Raw genomic sequence first — 17,460 nt, forward strand, 5'->3', positions numbered from 1 at the left:
TGGAGATCCTCTCCTCCGCCTCGTCCAGGGCGCTTATTTTCTGAAACAGGAGGAGTTAGCGTCCCTGTCAAGGAGGCACAAGCGCAGGGAAAGCGTGTGCTCCACAGCAACGGTTTGATGAAATTACTCGTTTTTAAAACGACATTGTTCTCACTGTGTCCACTTTCCAAGCAGTAGTGCTCTGTGCCCAAGCTCAACAGGCCCCATAATTATGGCTATAGATGCTATGCATTTCATTTTATAAACTACTTACCTAATCAAAAATTATAAAACATCATTATATTGATAAATACATAGCTTTTTGTACTTTTGAATATCTTCATGGTAGGACACTTAGGTTGTTGCCATTTTTCTCTTCATCAACAAAGTTCAATAGGCTTAGAACAGAGTCTTTGTTCTTAGTCTTTATTTCCCAAAGAATAATGACTGAGGCAGTCACACCCTTTTTGGACTCCTGGAGTTTTTTGGTTGAACTGGGGGTTGAACACAGGGCTTTTCATTGAGCTACATCCCAGGCTTTTAAATCTTTTTACTTTTGAGATAGGGTCTTGCTATGTGGCCAGCCTTGAACCTGTGATCCTCCTGCCTCAGCCTCCCAGAGCGCTGGGATCACAGATGTTCACTATCACCCCCAGCTTCTACCATATTTTTTAATAAACAGTTCATCATACTAGAACATTTGCATCTACTATATCCTTAATTAGGGCTGAATCTCTTGGCTGTTTCCTAAATATCTTGTACTGTTACCTATTGAATACATAGTTGGGTAGGCTTAGATAATTCTAAAGGTTCTCAGCTGAGTGTGCTAGCACATGCCTGTAATCCCCACACTCAGAAGGCTGAGGCAGGAGAGTTGCTTTGAGTTCCAGGCCATGAGTTCAAGGCCAGCCTTAACTACATAGTGAGAACCTGTCTCAAAAAAGGCCAAAAAAAAAAAAAAGGATTCCCATCTTACATCACTCATTAAAATCAGATGAAGACCAGATTTTCTGCATGAAATCTTTTCTTAAAGGGTTGGGCAAGGGATGTGTTAATTCAGATATCATATTCATTCTAACAATGTGTCAATGAAAGATGACACAACACTTACATAAAATTTGCTCTTAGAATGTCCCACTTTGAGTCACTCCCTACTTTTTAAATCACAACTTTATTGAGATATAATCAACATACTATAAGTCACCCATTTAAAATTTATTAATTAATAGAGCTGAACATAGTCGTAGACTTGTGCAGTCATCACCACAATCAATTTTAAACTTATCACTCCCCAAAGAAATGTTGTATTCATTAGCAGTAGCTTCTTATGTTTCCTACACCCACCCAGCCCTATTCCAGGACTAATCTACTCTCTATATATTTATTTTGAGCCAGATGTGAGGGCACACACTTGCAATCCCAGCAGTGAGGGGGCTGAGGCAGAAGGATCACTGCAAGTTCAAGGCCAGTGTGGTCTACATAACGAATGAGTTCAAAACAAGCCTGACTGACATGAGAGACCCTACCTCAAAAAAAAAAAAAAAAAAAAGGAAAGAAAAATTCAATAATAACAAGAAACATACTTATTGCCAACATTTCATATTAATCACACAACATGTGGTCTTTGAGGGCTGGGGATGTAGCTCAATGGCACAGCGCCTGCCTGGCAAGCACAAGGTGCTGAGTTTGATTCCTGATACGAGGAAAAAAAAAAAAGGCTTTGTAATCTGAGCAAGTGCTTTGAAGACAACAACGTACAATATGTTTACCATTTTTAATCTCCTATTATTGTGTCTTGAAATTATCATTTTTCTCTTAAACAGTAATGTTTAAGCTGTTTTTCCTAAACAATTGATGTCTAGGCACATTCGTTTAACGTTAAGGGTCAGCCTGGGGTCGCACCTATTAGGTACTAGGGTAGCGTTCCTTTTCATGGTCAAACCCTGCTCCGTTCTGTGGCTGTGTTACATTTCATCTCCCTACCTGTCCACACCGGGTTTGTTTACACTCAGGGTTGTGAACAGCGCTAAAGTGCACTCCGAGCACGTGTTTCCTGTGGAAATGTCTCGCTCCTGCAGACCCTTGACAGGGCCTTGCAAACATTTAAGGATCAAGTGTTGGAAACCTGGACTGCATTTCTGTGTGGGTTATGAACTGCAGCAGGATCACTATCTGATTTAAAGACACCAATGTGCAATGTATTAACCATTGTTACCCTCTTCTCTTGTTTTGAAATTTTATCTTTTTACCTTTAATATTAAAAAGAATACTAAGTGTCAGAATATTTGTATATTTGTGTCACACGACCCTTTGTGAAAATGTACGTGGCTCCTCTGCCGGGCGTCCACCTGGGAACACTACATTGTGTGTGCTTGCCTTTCTGCCAGTGAACAGAGCCTGCAATAGTTAACCTGCCCTTCTCCGTGCTAGCAACATTAAAGATGGCTGCCCCTTTAAAGAATAAAAAAAAGAGCAGGAATGGGAAGAGCCAGGGGAGATGTGGAAGAAGCATTTCTACTCACCAATTGGACGGTCCCCAGGTCCTGGTTCCCGGAGGGAGAGCGCTGGCTGAAGAAGGAATGAGAGGGTGCATCTCAAGGGAAGATGCCCTGTGCTTCTCCGGTAACGGGAGCAGAGTTTTAGGGGAGGAACTGAAAGTGAAAACAAATGGCACATTGGAGAGCTTACTGGTACGGTCTTGAGGAAGCAGGGTCAGTCTGGACTCTACAGGAAGCACGAAACCGACCAAGTCTTGCACCAAAAGTAGAGTCCACCAAACAAATGTATACCCACTCCAGGACAAGAAAATGGCACACTGTTTCCTCCACAGATGGGGTCACCCTCATGTGAGAGACGCTAGAGGATGCCACGCATCACAGAAAACCCACTGCACTGCCGGCCCTGAGAGGAGAAATCAAAAATGTGTGTGCAGCCATCTCAGTGACTAAGGTGACCACACACGGGTTTGCTGTAGTAATAAATGTCAGGAAGGTGGTCGACTCCACTGAGAGCGCCTTTTGTAATTGTAGAGGCCAAAGGTAAAAAGGTAACATACTAATCTCATGATGTCTGAATACATTTAGTATTAAAATATTTATATAAGTTTTGGGCTTGGGATACAGCTCAGTGGCACAATTCCTGCCTGGCAAGAGTAAGGTCATGAGTTTGATTCCTGGTATAAAAAATTATGTGAGTTTTTCTTTTCCTAAAGTGTACACACATTTTTTTTTGTCTTTTTCATTTCTATCAGTACCAGGGATCAAACTCACGACTGCACACTTGCAAGGCAGGTGCTTATGCCGTTGAGCTAAATCCCCAGCCTCATGTACACACATTTTTTTTTTGGTGAACTCTATTTGTTCTGAAGTTGGTAAAGACTGGTTGTTATGTTGTTAGTGTCTTTTTCTTTGATGGTGACAAGTTTCTACTCTGGTATCTTTTAGGATTTTCTTTTTAACTGTGAGGTTATAAAATTCCCAAATATTGTGTCTAGGTATAGGGTTTTTGTTTTGTTTTATTTGAATCAGGGTCTTATTATGTAGTTTAGGCTACCCTTGAAGTCATCATGTGGGGGGGGGTAAAATTTATAGAGATCCTCCTGCCTCAGTCTCTCAAGTTATCTTCTATCATTTCTTTGCCAATTTCTGTCTTTTTGGGGGATTATTCTCACTTGTTAGGTGGGAATTTAGTCAGTCACTTATGTTCTTTTTTTCCTCACACATATTCTTAGTGGTTTTGCCCTAATTACTGGATTTCCTCTTTTATTTTCCAATATTTTAATATTTTAAAATTTCACCAATTTCCCACAGTTCTCATCTTCTGTTCCATTTTTTCACATCTAAATTTCTTATCCAATGCAAACTTCTTGAATGTTTCATATGGATACTAGCTGCTTTGTTTGCTGAATTATCTATTTCTTCCATGATTGGTATAATTTACCTTGATGTTTATTTTTCCCATTACCAGACTTCTTCAAGTGTGTAGAAATCCTTGATTTTCCATTCATGTTTAAGAAGTGGAAAATTTAAAAGCAGACTGGGGCTGAGCATTATGGCACAAGCCTGTAATCCCAGCACTCAGGGGCAGGAGGATGACTGTGTGTTTGAAGGCAGTCTGGGCTACAAAGTGCCTGAACTGAACAGTGAAACCCTGTCTCAAAAACTAAAATAAAATAGCAAATTGGTTATAATAATTGTTTAAGAGTCTAACGAGGGAGGGGCTGGGGATTTAGCTCAGTGGCATAAGCGCCTGCCTAGCAAGTGCAAGGTCTTGAGTTCAATCCCCAGTACCACAAAAAAAAAAAAAAAAAAAAAAAAAAAAGAAAGAAAGAAAGAAAGAAAAAAGAGTCAAATGAGGGGGACTGGCTTACTGGTAGAGTACTTGCCTCCTGGGTTTGATCCCAGCATCAGGGAAAACACCAAATTAGGAACTACATAAATGTGATGTGAATGTTGGCCTTTCAGTTTAGAAAGAATAAATCAGGAAGCCAAGATTTAGCCTCAAGAAGACTAGGTGTCAGAGAAGCACCTCAGAAAATGATCTCAGGTTATCTGGAAAGATAAAGATAGCAGCTGAAAGCTCACTTGGGACAGTCCTTTGGCATGGAAAGGCTGTGCCCTTAACTTGTCAGAGATGTGACCCTCTAGGCAATGCAGTATTGAATTAAACTGCAGAACATCTAGCAGGCGCCCTGTACTGCAGCATGAATACCTAGAGGCCTGGGCGAGGCTCGACACCCTGCATGAGCCCTGCAGTGGCCTAACTTGGGTTGCCAGGTATGGAGGCAGCAATGGCAAGAAGAGCAGAAAACAAGAGGTGAGGGAGGAAGCCGATGCGCGGAGGAAGAGCCCCAAGCTCTGTCCCTGCTTGGGCCATTAGGCGTGCCTGCGCACCTCAGTGCCTCCCGGCCTCTGCCTTGTGGAGGAAGACCGCCGAGCCCTGCCCTGGCTCAGGCCACTGAGCCACTGAGTACGCCTGCAACCCAGCATACTCCTGCAGTGTGCTGACCCAGAGGGCGCCCGCACCCACCCTGGCTCAACCAGCTGCCCTCAGCTACCCTCCCCATCTCTGAGACCAAGCACTGCTGTGAACATTTGGTTCCCACTCTCCCTCCCAGACCCTTGAACTGCAGTGGACTGGCAGTGCTGGTTTGACAGGAGACTTGGTGGCCCCTTGTTCAGACAGAGGACCCTGGTAGGTTCCGGTCACTATGTACCCAACAATCGGGCAAATATCAACCACACTGTAGGACCCTGGGACATACACAACCAACAGTTGTGACCATTGGGATTAAATAAACAGATATTGGCCCAGAAGGTGAAAATGACAAAATGAAAAACCAAAATGCAATCTCAAACATCTAGTCCATCAGGTGCAAGAACAGGTGACAGCGAAATGGAGGACTTTAAAAGTCATACACCAGAAATCTCTGAAAAGATAGCAAACAAAGTAAAGAAACAAATCCCTGAGGCTATAGGGGAAATCAAATTAAAAGTAATGTCTTATGTAAGGACAGAAATAACAGCCTTAGTAAAGGATTTGCTCAACATAGCTAGGGAATAAATAGGAAAAAAAAATACAGGAGCATGGGAAACTGATTGAAACTTTGAATGAACAATGTAGAAAACAAGCAGAATTCATGAAACAAATTCAAAGAGATAGCCAAGAAACAAAAAATTCTATTTTTTCTATTTACTCTATCACATTGTCTCTCTAGTGTAAACAATAATAAAAACTGACAGAATAAGGGGATCCAAAAAGTATAATAGATACTGTGAAAGTGAAAGGGAAGGGAAGTGCTCTAAAGCATACAATGGAATGTACATTGGGTAAGATAGATGACCATATTACTGAATTTCTGCTGGAACATTGAACAGAACGATTTGCACTGTCAATGTTGAGTGTCTAGCCACTGTTTATGCTTTGATTTTGTGACTTTGGCGACTGTTTTTTAAGATGACAATGAGTAATGTATATAGTAGTGATTCTACGATGATAATTGTTTTAATTTAGCATTGTCCTACCCTTCTTTTCTGTTTTTCTATTTTATTTTCTTTCTGTGAGAAAAAAAGAGAACAATATGCAACATAACAACCAGTTAAATTTCTTTCATTCTGTTTTGAAACCTATATTGTTATTGTTTTGCGTTTGCTGTTGTTTATGCCTTTTGCATTTTGTTTTTCTTTTTTGACTTTTCTATTTTTTAAATAAAAAAAAAAGAAAAATAAGAGGTGAATTGAAAATCTGTGCATGGGTGGCTGGCGATTTAGCTCAGTGGCATAAGCGCCTGCCTTGTAAGCAGGCAGTCGTGAGTTCGATCCCTGGTGCCAATAATAAAGAAAGAAAGAAAGAAAGAAAGAAAGAAAGAAAGAAAGAAAGAAAGAAAGAAAGAAAATGCATGCATGAGACAGTTGCCCGGGTCTGTCTTGTCATCGGAATATGTGACATACAGGTGTTACCGTGAGATCAAAACATTCTTAAGAAAATATCCCCCACTCCCACTCTCAAACTAAATATTTTGCTTTCGCAGACCTGGAGAACTAGTGTGTGCATTGGTACCCTGAATCAAAGAATATTGGTTTAACACCGCTGACAGTCTAAACAAGTGTGTTATCTTCATCTTCCAGGTGAAGTAACTCAGGTACATGGCTCAAGATTTACCAGGCAGCCTAACCAGAGTCTGCATATTTGGCTGTTACAGTGTGCTGCAAGGGGGATTTTTTTCTTTTTAAGACAGAGTCCACTACGTAGTCCAGGGTGGTCTCTAACTTGTGGCAATCCTCCTGTCTCAGCCTTCCAACAGCTAGGATTACAGGTGTACACCATCAAACCAGGAAAGAGGACAATGTTTTTAAGGGTTTTTTTTTTCCCCAAATCCGTTTTATTTCAAGGAGAAAAAGAAGAAAAAAACGAAAACAAAAATTCAAAACATGTCAATCAGAGGGTAGTAATGGTACATACATTGCACATTGTTATTCCCAAATTATTTACCCAGAGCACATTTGTGTTTAGTTGTCCAAACATTACCAGCACAAATCTTTCTCTTTAGTGCGCTCAGAGAAATTTGTAGTGTAACTATACAAACTGTTTTTGTATAACATATACATATGCACATGTTTTTTCTTTCAGCTTCTCACACTAATGAGACAATACTATGTGTATCTTATTATTTCACTAATGAGTATGGTCTCAAGTTGCAGCCATATACCTATAAAGTCTCCAGTTTATCCTTTTTATGGCTGAGTAGTACTCCATTGTATAAAATATCAGATGTTTTTTATCCATTTCTCAGCTGGTGGGCATTTGGGTTGTTCCAAGATCTAGCTATTACAAATTGTGCTGCTATAAACATGGGTGCACATATATCACTGTGGTATGATGTTTTTAATTCTTTTGGGAAGATGCCCAGAAGATAAATAGCTGGGTTGTACAAAACCTTATCTAAACCTAGTTTTCTGAGGAATCTTCACACTGATTTCCACAGTGGCTGCACCAGTCTACACTTCCACCGACAGTGGAGAAGGGTTCCTTTTTCCCCACAGCCCCTCCAGCATTTGTTATTGCTTGATTTCTTAATATTAGCCATTCTTTCTGGCATGAGATGGAATTTGTGTTGCTTTAATTTTCAACTCTTGAGTGGTCAGTGCTGTTGAACATTTCTTGACATACTTATTCGCTGTTTGTATTTCTTCATCTGAGAAATGGATATTCATCTCAGATGCCTATTTTTGGATTGGGCCTTTAAATCTGAGAGGACTAATTTCTTTGTATTCTTTATATGTTCTCAATAGTATTCCTATGTCTGAGGTACAGCTGGCAAACATTTTCTCCCCCATAGTGGGTTATCTCTTCACTCTTTGTGGTTTCTCTTGCTGTGCAAGAGTTTTTCAATAGGGTGAGATCCCAGTGGTTGATGTTTTGTGATAATTTCTATCCAATAGACGTTTTGTTCATCAAATCTTTGCCTACACCAATGTGTTCAGAGTTTTATCTATTCTCTATTCCAAAAGATTTAATGTTTATGTTTTAATATTAAGATCTTTGGTCCATTTTGAATTTACCTTGGTAGATGGTGAAAGATATGGGCCAGTTTTAACCTTCAGCATGTGTAGAGGCAGTTTTTCCAGCACCATTTATTAAAAAAGCTATCTTTCTTCCAGTGAGTGTGGTTGGCACCTTGTTAAAAATAAGGTAATTTTAGTATATCTGGAGTTGTTTCTGCATGTTCTAATGTATTCTATTGATCTTTGGGTCTATGATTTTTTTTTTTTTTTTTTTGGCCAGTACCACACTGTTTTTATCTCAGTAGCTTCATAGTATAAATTCAAGTCAGGGATTGTGATGCTTCCTGTGTTGTCTTTGTTTCTCAGGATTGCCTTTGCTATTCCAGGTGTCTTCTGGCTCCAAATGACCTTTTGGATTGCTTTCTCTAATTCTGTGAGCTATGCTATTGGAATTTTGATTGGGACTGCACTGAATCTGTATAAGAGTTTTGGAAGTATGGCCATTTTCACTATATTGGCTCTTCTTATCAAGAGCATGGAATATCCTCTTCAATCTCCTTTTTCAAGAGTGCTGTAGTTTTCAATATAGTTTTACATCCTCGTTAGATTGACTCCTAGGTATTTCACTTTTTTGGATACTGTTGTAAATGGTATTATTTCCCTGGTTCCTCTCTCAGTGAGTTAGATATTCATGTACAGGAAGGCTACAGATATTTTAGTTCACTTCATATCCAGCTATGTTACTGAATTTGCTTAATAAATATAAGTCTTTTGGTGGAATATCATGTCATCTGCAAATGATAATTTATGTTTCCTTTCCTATCTTTATTCCTTTTATATTTCCTCCTCTTGTCTAATTGCTCCAGTGAAAGTTTCCAATACTATGTTGAATAAGAGAGGAGACAGTGGAATCTTTGTCTTCTTCCTGATTCTAGAGAAAAATCTTTTAGTTTTTGTCCATTTAGTATGATACTGGCTGTTGGTTTGTCATAGATGGCTTTTATAAGATTGAGTTAAAGATCATCTATTCCAATTTTCTGTAAGATGTTTATCATGAATGGGTGCTGGACTTTGTCAAAAGCTTTTTCTGAATCTATTGAGATGATCATATGATTTTTGTCCTTAGCTCTGTTAATATGGTGTATTGTATTTATGGATTTATGTACGTTGAACCATCCTTGCATCCCTGGGATGAATCTTACTTGATCATGATGTACAATCTTTTTGATAATTTGCTGCAGTCTGTCTGTCAGTATCTAACTGTGGATTTTTGCATCAGGGTTCATTAGGGAGATTGCCCTATAATTCTCTTTGTTAGTTGGGTCCTTCTCCAGTTTTGGTGTTAGGGTAATGCATGCTTCCAGAATAAATTTAGGATTGCTTCACTTTCAATTTCATTAAAAAGTTTGAGAAGTAGTGGTGTTAGGTCTTCACTAAATTTCTTGTAGAACTTAGCAGTGAATCCATTAGGGTCTGGGATTTTTTGTTGATAGTTTTTTACTTATATCTTTGATTTCATTTATTGATATTGGGTTACTTACTTTTATAGCTTCTTGATTCAGCTTTGGTAATTTATATGTATGTAGGAATATGTCCATTTCTTCTATACTTCCCATTTTATTAAATATAAGTTTTCAAAGTAGGTATAGATAATGTTCTAGATTTCTACAGAAAAATCTGGGTCTGTTGTGATTTCATCTTTTTCATTCCTAATGGTGTGGATTTGAGTCTTTTCTTTTTTTTGATATGGTTGACTAAGGGTTTGTCAATTTTATTCAGTCTTTCAAAGAAGCAAGTCTTTCATTCTCTGTATTTTTTTGTAGTCTTCAATGTATTAATTTCTGCTCTATTCTTTATAATTTAAGAGGACAAATTTTAAAGCAAGGCAAACCCCAGGTCCCCAGATCGTTTCCTCCCCCTTTATTCAAACTTTTTTTAAAATTTAATTTTATTGAAAGGAAAAAAAAAAAACCCACAAGATTTTTTCTTTTTTTTAAACCAGGATCGAACTCATGACGCAAGCACTTGAGCCGCTAAGCTAAATCCCTGGCCACAAAACTATATTCTTGAAGTTTGTAGTTCATATTTAAAGTCTTGACTAGACATTGTTTCCTGCATGATTTATCCACTCAGTCATTGCCCAAAGGACTCTGAGAAGCTGTAGGAATATGCTGGCGCAGACACAAGGCTCAGCTCTTCCCCAGCCTTGTGGAAAGGAATTGTACATCACAGGGCAAAGCGCTATGCTTCCCTGTGCCACCTGGACAGAGCCAGGGGAGAGTTACCTTCCAGAGTATCCACATCTTTTTGCTAGTGTATCAAATTGCTGCAGTAAGGCTTCTAGGTTTCACTGGTTTTCACAACTTCTCTGTCAATATCTACAATCTACAAATGAACAGTGTTCATTTAACACACTTTCCATTGTGCAGCCAGCTGTTCATAACCCAGCTGTACTTTTTACATGCGGTTCACAAGTCAAGGTGAGGCAAGAGTTTAGGGGACAGAGGGGATTTATTGAAGAAGATTGCCAAGCTCACACCAGAGTTCAATTCAGCAGGTTCCTGTGGGCTCAAGAGTTTGCATTTCTTTTTTTGTTTTTGTTTCTTAAGACAAGACCTTGCTATGTAGATCAGGCTGGCCTCAAACTCACTGAGATCCTCCTGCCTCAGCCTCCCAAGTGCTGGGACTGTAGGCAAGTGCCCTTGTGCTCAGCTTAAGTTTGCATTTTTAATGCACTGCTAGATGAGTCTGATGCTACTGGTCCAAGCAACATATTTACAATAGCTGATTACAGAGATACTTAAAAAATCCCTCCTTTTCCTCCAAAGAATCATGCTTCATTTTTGTAGTATGCAAATTTTAAAGTTTTCTCTTTAAGTATCAAAATATATGGCCTCAAAGGGCCTATATTCCCTGAAGGAAAGAGTAAAACTGGGGTTGAATAATGGTTACTTTATTTTATGAGCCTTTTTTTTGTTTTGTTTTTCAGACTAGGTAAGACATTATGAATAAAATTGAAAAAGTAGCTGGGGATATAGCCCGGTGGCATAAGCACCTGCCTGTGAAACACAAGGTCCTAGAGTCCCAGCACCTCCCCCAAAACTGAAAAAGTACTAAAGGATATAAAGTGAAAACTCCCTTCTACCCCAACCCTCGACATGCCAGAAGCAGCCTCCTTCAGATGGGGCAACTGCTTTCTAGAGGTTACATGTCTGTCAGCTTCCCCCCGCCCCATTGATTTCTGCTCTTTGCTTGATCTCAGATACGTGAGTTGCAACCAAGCTAATCTGATAGATCCCCGGCCCACTCCTTTAACCCTGGCATACTGCTAGCACTTTTATTTTTTCCAGTGCTGGGGATTGAACCCAAGGCCCCAGCACTTCTTTAAATTTTATTTTGAGACAGTCTTGTTGTACTGCCCAGGCTGGGTTCAAACTTGCAATCCATCTGCTTCAGCCTCGAGTGCTGGGATTACAGGTAGGTGCCACCAGGCCCTGCTCACATGGACCTCTTTGTAAGGCCACTCCTTTTCAGACTAGAAGCTTCCATGTCACAAGGTTAGACCCTGTATCTCCTTCCCAGAGTTCATTTCTCTGATGCCTAGGATCAAGGCAGACACATAGCTGCTGTGTCAGGTTTGCTGAGTGATTAAGACCTTCGTGGAGAAGGGCTGCACTGCTTCCAGGGTCCTGGCCTGAGGTGTGACTCAAGAGAGCAATCAGTTAGGGGAAACTGAGTAAACATCCCAGGAGAGTCCTCAGCCCCCCCTGTAATTCCTTTCCCAGAACAGAATCAAATGAGTGCTAACAATCTGGAGGCCACTGGGCATCAGCACAGCACTTCCCAGAAATGCGGCAGCCTCTCTCTCGTTCTGGAGACTTGCACCTCTTCCCTTTTCTGTAACTCCTGCATTTCCTGAAGCCCTTAGGGTTAGGGTTCACCAACTGCCTTCCCAAGACTGCTTACACCGCTATATGTCAACACCCCTGAAATCACTTAACGCTATGAACTTGCTGACCGTAATGGAGGCAGGAGAGGAAGTCACCCATGGCCAGAGATGAGGGTGTTACAAAGCACTGAGAAGTCTCACCATGTCCCCACGTGCTTCCCACTTCCCCTCTGGGCAGCAGGAGACCTGCTAACCTGTTTCCACATGTTAAGGTTTTGTTTCTTAAAGTTTTTTTGAGCTTTAACTCTAAAACATACCAAACTAAAGACAACTGTAGGAGATACCATGAAATGGAATAAATGGGGAGTGTCTGTTAATAGGTAAGAAGTTTCTTCTTTTCTTTTTGACTATGTAAGTTGTAAGGTTCTTAGTAATGTCTTCTTTTTCATTACAGATATTAGTAATTTTAGTCTTTTTTCTTCCCCCTTTGGTCAACCAAACTGTTTTTTGACCCAGGTTCTTTTTATATAGTGCTGGCTGGCCTTGAACTCACAATGTAGCCCAAATTGGCCTTGAATTTGCAGTGATCCTTCTGCCTCAGCCTCCCACGTGCATCCACTAGGCACAACTTTTCATGTTTCCTCAGATTCCTCTAGCTGCCTTTTTGTCCTGAGATGTTGCCTACTTTCTACTCTACTGGCGCTGACTTTGCACTGGGCTGGACTGGAAAAGGAAGTTAGCACACTAGTCTAATCTGAGTTGTCCCTTTCACCATCCAGAGCTGGACGGAATACCACACCACTGAGCAGATCTGGCTTCCTGAGCAGGCACCCAAGGACTGCATGACCAAGCCCATGGGCAAACTGCAAGCAATGATTCATGGGTGATGGAAGGAGGTAGGGTTGTGAGTCTGAATAAAGAACACGAGACTGAGTGTGATAATGCACACCTGTAATCCGAGCACTCCAGGAGGCTGAGGAGGTGAAAGGATTGCAAGTTCAAGTTCAGTATAAGCAAGTTGGTGAGACCCTGACTCAAACAGTAAATAAAAAAGCGTTGGGATGATAGCTCAGTGCAAATGCCCTGGGTTCAGTCCCTAGTCACACACGCACACACACACACACACACACACACAGAATGTAAGGTAACAAACTACCTATTTGAAAGCACTTAAAATATATGATAATATGCTAAGAATTTCAATAAGGAAACTAAAGGTCAGAACTGCCTTAATCATCATTTCTATTTCTGCAATTATTTTTGGCGACTGGACACGGGGTCTCGCACTTGTTAGACAAGCGCTTTACCACTAAGCTACAATCCTAACTCCCATTTCTGGAATCTTCAACAATCCAAGATTTTCCTCTGTCTTGTGGAAAGCAAAGCTTCTCCTTAGTATAATTAAAATATTTACCCTAACTTCATCAAGAAAGAAAATGATACTTGGGGAAAGTTAAATCTGTAGGATGAGTCTCTAGGACAGTTCCAGAAACTTTAAGAGGTGACCCAAGGTCTTGCCTCTAGCCATCAGGGAGAAAGAAGTAGAACACTTGGACAGTGTTAAAGGTATCGCACGCACATCATTGCTACCTCTTTTGTCAAAGAAGAGAGAAGATGGCAGGTACCAGGTTACCTGTAACTATAATTTGTTTCCACATAGGGAACCAGTGGGCCCCCAGGCATGGTAGTGCACACCTATGCAGAGATTGAGGGAGAAGAATTGCTGTGAGTTCAAGGCCAGCCTAGGCTATAGAGTGAGTTCAAAGCAAGTTTGAATTACACAGTGAGATCTTGTCTCAAAAAAAAAAAAAAAACCAACCAAACAAACAAAAAACCACTGGGTCTCAGCTCAGAAAATACTGCTACGAGGTTCAGGTCCAGACCAGACAGAAGTCATAGCACCAGAGGAACTTTGGAAGACATAGGGCTTTATTACACTAGCAGGCCGAATGGAATCTTGTTCTAAATAAGCAGCCTTAACTTGAAGCTAACAGTCACTTACGTATGTTTTCAGAAGGAGGTCTGAAGACAGGTAACAGGATCTTTTATAATTGGTTACATAAACTGAGTCATTTGCTCTCAGGCAGGCTTATTTTATGTAAGCTAATTGTGGTTACTATTGTATAATTTGGGGATCAGGATTGTGGGGAACAGGAAGAATCATTCATTGCCTATAACTGAGTTAGTCTGTCCTTAAGAATTTGAAAGCAAGCTCGTTCAACAAGATGCACTGTCTGGTTGAGTTACATTTATCTACAAGTTTTAGCTGGCGTGGGGGATGTCAAGGCTTAGTTGAGTTTGTATTTTTTTTTTTTTTAATTATGGGAACAGCTTGCACTTCCTAATACCATCCTTGAATAGGATTACAAATCTAAGTTTTAAAATATACTTTACATTCAAAATTGCCTTTACCATATGAATACTAACTGCAACATCTATTACTTTTGTTACCTTGCGCACCAGTATGTGTGTGTGTTTACAGAGAATATGAATTTCTAGGCCTCAGCCAAGGTTTATTAAATAAAATCTCTAGGGCCAGGGATATAGCTCAGTAGCAACAGACCTGCCTGGCAAGCACAAGGTCCTGAGTTTGATTTCCCCAACCCCTGGGGATTAAACTCACAATCTTACACTTGCCAGGCAGGCATTTATGCTGCTGAACTAAATCCCCAGCCCCAATTTTTAAAATAATAATTTTAAAAAATAAAATCTCTAGCATGGAATTGCATCATCATTACTGATAATGTCCTTCACTAAGAATTAGATCATAAACTTCATGGTAAAATTTTACCTAGGGTGATTAAAGTCTACAGATATAAAATACACAGTACACACCTTTGTTACGGAATGGAAGCTTTATTCACTCTCAACAGGGCACATCTTGAAGAGTTCTACCAACAATACAGCTGCACTGGACCTAAAAATAGATTTTGGGAGCTAGGGTTTTAGCTCAGCGGCATAGGCATCTGCTTTGCAAATGCCTGATCATGAGGTTCGAGCTCCGGTGCCAAAACAAAAACAAAAAAACAGATCTTCTCAGCTAAATTTCCCTAGTGACCCAGCGCAGAATAATGGAAGGCAATAATTAAACACTCAGTGAGGTTCAAACAGGAAGATATCTCAACTTTGGTTTCATTTGCCTGAACTACACAAGCAAGACTCAGGTAACAACCAACCAAAATGGTGGCATCCAACATCCTGCATTCTGTATGGTATTTTAAAAGCAATCAGTGTAGCGCATAAAAGAGGCCAAAACCTTTTCCCACGGCATTGGAATTCCACTGTTGTTTAAGCATGGAAGCCCTGTGACTTCGTAGAGGGAAGATGCCAGCCTCGCAGTTAAGAGACCCCTGCCTGCAAAGCTGTGTCCAGACCCCATGGAGGGGATGCGATGTGGCCCTGCTCCAGGCTGTGGTTCCCTTTCATCTCTTTCTTGTGAACTGGTGCCAAGGGTGGTGTGGGCTTGTGAGTTGGTGTGTTAAACCTAAAAGCCTCCTGTTGGTCACAGCCAGAGAACTTTACTTCAGATTTTATAATTGAACTCCAAATATTTTAAGTCCAAACAGAACACTCTGGAGGATGCAGCAGTGCATTATTTCGTATGTGTTAACATTTCATAATTATTATATAACTTCCATCTTACAATGTGTTTTTTGTTTGTTTGTTTAGGTACCAGGAATGAAACTCACCATCTTACCCTTGCCGAGGAGAAACCTACACCTCTGAGCTTAACTCCCACCTCTTACAATGTGTTCTTAATGTCTTCTTACACTAAATTAATGAATTAAAATAAATCACAAACATTTAATGTACTTCAGTTATAATTTGCACATAGTAATGCACAAGGACTTTGAACACATGACTCTAAATAATACAAAATTTGTTGAATAAAATACTAATGAATTCTAGGCCTTTTGTGACAAGAAACAAAAACTTAATAGTCTTGTGAAAAAAAGTTTTTTTTTTCTTTTTTTTCTTGCTGTGAAGTTCAGACTGTCCTTGAGTTCACTATGCAGCTCAGGGTGGCCTCACACTCACAGCTATCTTCCTGCCTCAGCTTCCCAAGTGCTGGGATTACTGGTGTGTACCAATACACTCAGCCACAAAAAAGTTTCTTATATCAGATTTTTCTCTTAAACTGTTCTTCATGTTTTAATTGGAGCTTTTTCTAAAGAATCACCTTATAGTTTCAAATCTTTTCTTTTTTTTGAGACAGAGTCTTGTTATGTAGTTCATGGTGGCCTTGAACTTGCTATGTAACCCTGGCTGGCCTCAAACTCAAGGATCCTGCTGCCTCAACCTCCTGAGTGCTGGGATAATGGGTGTGCCCAACACAAATTTCTTTTTGACACATTATGTGTACTCATACTGGAATCAAATACCTGAAGGAATTGGAATCTTATGAATGCAGCCAGGACCTCAGTGGAGAGAGTCATGAACAAAAACATCACAGTCCACACAAAATACATTCTGGCACACAGTGCAAACATAGACCTGCAACAGAAAGAAGAAAAAGGAATCAACCAAGATAGTGTCTAAAAGTTAAGTGAAAAAAATAAAAAATAAACAGTTAAGTGATCACAGCTAGAAGACATTTATGTTGCTTTGCTATTTATATTGCAAGCAAGCTTCCCTACCCACCTTGCATATATATTTTTAAATCTGATGTGATTTATGCCCCCCCCAACTATCCTTAGAAATGGAGAAATGACTCTGATTCGAATCCTCAAAGTCTATTTATTTATTTATTTATTTATTTATTTTTTATCAGTACCGGGGATTGAACTCACAACCGCCTGCTTGCAGTTGTGTACCAACACACCCAGCCACAAAAAAGTTTCTTATATCAGAAACTTATATCAGCGGTTCTTATGCCGCTGAGCTAAATCCCCAGCCCCCCAAAGTCAATTTATTATAACATATTCTCAGCTACTTCATTTAAGTAACAACATAGAGGAGTCATGTGAGCACAAATCAGTGCTATGTATGAATGTTTACAGGTGGTCATCAGACAGATCCGAGTAAAAACAGAAGCACAAAAATTTAACATGGGTTTAGTTCTTTTTTTAAGAGGCTTTTTTTTTGGCACCAGGAATTGAACTCAAGGTCTCAAACTTGCTAGGCAGGTGCTGCCCTGCTGAGCTATATCTCCAGCCCTGGGTTTAGTTATTTTTAAGAGAACAACCTCACAACTGCAAAAATTATATTCCTCTTTCAACTAAGCCATTAGGCAGTAGGTCAACTTACACATAGAGAATAAAAGCTCACAATTCTATCAGCATTGCATATACGGATACCTCTGACTAGAGATAAAACTCACTATATCTTAACACACAAGTAAAGATGATGTTTTGTTTTGCTTTGTTTTAGAGAAGATCTCACTATGTAGTTCAGGCTGGCCTTTGACTCTGGGTGATCCTCCTGCCTCAGCCTTCTAAGTGCTAATATTATAGGAATGAGCCACCACACTCAGCTAGATTATGTTCTTAGAAACTAGAAAGCAAGGGCTAGGGATATGGCTAGGCAACACAGTACCTGCCTGGCAAGCATGAGTTTCATTCCCAGTACAAAAAAACAAAAAAACTGTAA

General features: G+C 40.0%; 1 protein-coding gene and 1 non-coding gene across 19 annotated transcripts in view; both read right to left on the reverse strand.

The window, feature by feature from the left end:
• Positions 1-25: 25 nt before the first annotated feature.
• LOC100729404 (general transcription factor IIH subunit 2-like) overlaps positions 26-17,460 on the reverse strand; it is a 36,984-nt gene continuing 19,549 nt past the window's right edge. For 17 of the 18 annotated variants that reach the window (XR_010050512.1, XR_010050502.1, XR_010050515.1 and 14 more), the window contains one exon: positions 14,708-16,365. The gene's annotated coding sequence lies outside the window, so the exon portion shown is untranslated. Of the gene's footprint in view, positions 41-2,501; positions 2,631-14,707; positions 16,366-17,460 lie in introns of those variants that run through there. The other variant, XR_010050511.1, reaches the window with a different exon arrangement.
• LOC111757193 (small nucleolar RNA SNORA73 family) lies at positions 10,086-10,288 on the reverse strand. Its single transcript, XR_002791556.1, has one exon. It is a non-coding gene; the product is annotated as a small nucleolar RNA SNORA73 family (small nucleolar RNA).

The sequence above is a fragment of the Cavia porcellus genome, unplaced genomic scaffold (assembly GCF_034190915.1).
Source record: "Cavia porcellus strain 051 isolate PalLab524CR breed Dunkin Hartley unplaced genomic scaffold, mCavPor4.1 scaffold_11, whole genome shotgun sequence".
Taxonomy (NCBI): Eukaryota; Metazoa; Chordata; class Mammalia; order Rodentia; family Caviidae; genus Cavia; species Cavia porcellus.